Raw genomic sequence first — 3,215 nt, forward strand, 5'->3', positions numbered from 1 at the left:
AGGACAGGGATCACAAGGGACAGGGAGCGCACGGGACAGGGAGCTCACGGGTCAGGGAGCGCACGGGACAGGGAGCGCACGGGACAGGGATCACAAGGGACAGGGAGAGTAAGGGACAGGGACTGCATGGCTCCTTCTGGGTCCGCCCACCGTCAGAGGGGAAGCAAGCTCCCTGCTCCTTCTGCAGGACGCCTATGTCTTCTATGCAGGGAACAGAGGTGGGGCCCCCTTCTGGGGACCCGCTGGTCCTCCCTGCAGTGGGCCATGTGGATGGCCACACCAAGGTGCCTGCCTTCCCTTCCATCTGCTCTGGTGTGGTGAACACTCCACCCAAAAGGTGGGCAACCCAGAGGAGCTCCCGCCCTCTCTCCTCCCGCGTGGGGAGGAATGGAGCCGCCTTCTCTTTGGCTGTCAGGGCAGGGAGGGTCACTGTGGGCCCAGCATCCTAACTGGCAGGTGCGTGAGGCTCTGGACGTGTCTGGCGGAACCTGGAAGCATCCATGTCTTGGGGACACCCCTGCTGGTAGGTCACAGCCCCCTCCCATCACTCCAGTGTTAATGTCCCCGACCTCGCCAGATCCTAACACAGACTACCTCCACTCGGCCCACCAGCTCACCCACATGCGGGCGGTGCCAGTCACAGGACATTGGTCCACTCAGGGCTGCCACGTCCCCCGGGGGAGCACTTGGGGAGGCGCTGCCCATGTGGATGATGACGAGTCCCTACCAACTGGGGTCATTATGCGGATGAAATGCTGTTCTAGAAGTGCTGGGAATCTGGTGAGTAAACCCCTAGTGCCATTACCATTAATAACAGCACACGCAAGACCGGCAACGCTCGTTGTAAACGGGTGAGATTCAATACGGCAAAACTGAGCTGCACTTACAAGAGTCTCAGAAATGGACTGAGTGTACGTAAAGATTTTGAATTTTTAGAATTCCTGATGTGTTATGTGCACAATGGAAACAATTTCCATAATCTATTGCTGTAATCCTTGCGTAAAAGTAGACATGTTTGTCACAAAGGGAGTGAGAGAGTTTGATTCATTGCTACCGGCTACAGTGCCCGCCTTATGGACAGGTGGGTCCGCTGTCGGGCTGCTGGCTCTCCTTCGTGCCTCTGTGTGTCACCCGACACTCCATCCCGTCCTCCCGGAGCTAACTGCTCAGTGAGTGCAGCAGAGCCATTTCTCTCCGCTGAGAACAGAGCACATCACAGCGAGACGAGCAGTTCAGGGCCAAAGGTCACGCTCTGGCACAGCCCGCAGTGTCTGGCTTCTTGATCTGCTACCATATGGTGGAAAGCCCTCTGCACAGCGCCTGAAGCAGGGGTCAGGGACGGGCCTGGCGCTAAGGTTTGTCTTATAGAAAATCAAATTCCAGGATGCTTAATTGCAGAGAAGTGTAGGGAAGAAAAGAAAAAACATGTAAAATGTCACCACTTCAAGATATAACCATCGTCCTACCCTGATATTTGTATGTGCTCATCCGTGCACTGGACACGCTTGCACAACGCGAAACACGCAGGTCAGCACCCGCGTCCGCATCGGGCAGGACACACGCCTCACGCGTCACGTGTGGCTGCGTCCCTGCTGTGGCCTCTCGCTTTCCCTGTTGGAGAACCATCGCAGTGAGCGTTTCCTTGTAATACATATTTTGGAATGTATTTCTTTAGGCAAATGAAATAAAAGTAGATTCATCGTGTTGACAAGCATGGACTCTTAACTTATACTTTAGTGTTTTTTTTTCTTTTTTAAAGTTTACATTTAAGTTACAGTTTACATTCAATATTATTTCATATTAGTTTCAGGTGTACAGCATTCTGGTTAGACAATCATACACTTTATTTCCAGTCCCCACCAGCACCATACAGTTATTACAATGCTGTTGACTATATTCCCTGTGCTGTACTTTACATTTCAGTGACTATTTTGCAGCTACCGTATTGTACTTCTTAATCCCTCCACCTTTTCCCCCGGCCCCCAGCCTCCCTCCTTCCTGGCAACCATCTGCCTGTTCTCTTTATTTGTGAGTCTGTTTCTATTTTGTTTGTTTATTTTGTTCTTTAGATTCCATATATAAGTAAAATCATACAGTCTTTGTCTTTCTCTCGGACTTATTTTATTTAGCATAACACCCTCTGGCCGATCCCTGCTGTCGCAGGTGGTAAGATTTCATTCATTTTACAGCCAAGTAATATTCCACATCTTCTGACAGGCACCGCACGGGACAGGCACCGACGGGACAGGCACCGCACGGGACGGGCACCGCACGGGACAGGCATCTATAGTTGTGTTTTGCCAAATAAGAATCTGGAATCAGCCAAGAAAGCATGGACAGGTGCCTACGTGGGCACTTGGGTGTAGTCTTTCTTGGGCCCCTAGAGGGTGGCAAGGCCCTCCTCAGGGTCATCTCTCCTGCGGGGAGAGGGGAAGCATCTACCAAATCCTATTTGTCTTTGGTGGAACTGTTCTAAGGCCCCCCCTCCCCATACACCCCTCCTGCCCGCAGAGTGGGCCAGGCATGCCTGCACAGGCAGAGGACCCCCAGACAGGCAGGTGCTACTGTGCCCACAAACGGTGAGTGGGGAGGGACAGGCAGAGGCCCAATAGCATCCCCACACCCTTCTCCCTGTGACCCCTGCCCTGTCCCCAGGGGCTGCAGCGGGAGGAGGTGGCATGCAGCCGCCCTGTTCTCTGCCTCAGCATGGCCTCGTCCCACTCGCCTGCCTTCCTCTTGTCAATGGCAGCGTTTCCAGCATCTTGTCGTCACCAAGTCAGTGGGGTGACCAGCAGCCAGCCCTGCCCTGGGGGAAAGGGCAGCGGGTGGGGAGCGGCAGCTGGCCGCATCGGAGCAGCCTGCGGGAGCTCACCAGGCGATTTCTGCTCAGTGTGGCCCAATTTCCATCAATAAAAGTTCCATCAGAGTGTGCACTGCACACGCACGATGGTGACATCTGGGTCCTGGGGGTCTCGTTCGGCTGCTGTCCCCCTCTGGCCTGGCGATTCTCTGCGGGAGCCCGTCACCGCAGCGACCTGGGAGTGCAGGCTGCTGCCAGCTGGCTGGGCCCGGCTGACACGGATGCCTGCAATCCTGACCCAAGGGAGGGAGCCTCCATCCCGTGTGGTGTCTGTGCGAGGGCCTCTGCCTGCCTCTCCTGGGCCTGGTGGCGACAGGCTGCATGGGGTGGGCTGCAGCCACAGGGACTCGACACC

The sequence above is a fragment of the Myotis brandtii genome, unplaced genomic scaffold (genome assembly GCF_000412655.1).
Source record: "Myotis brandtii unplaced genomic scaffold, ASM41265v1 scaffold760, whole genome shotgun sequence".
Taxonomy (NCBI): domain Eukaryota; kingdom Metazoa; phylum Chordata; class Mammalia; order Chiroptera; family Vespertilionidae; genus Myotis; species Myotis brandtii.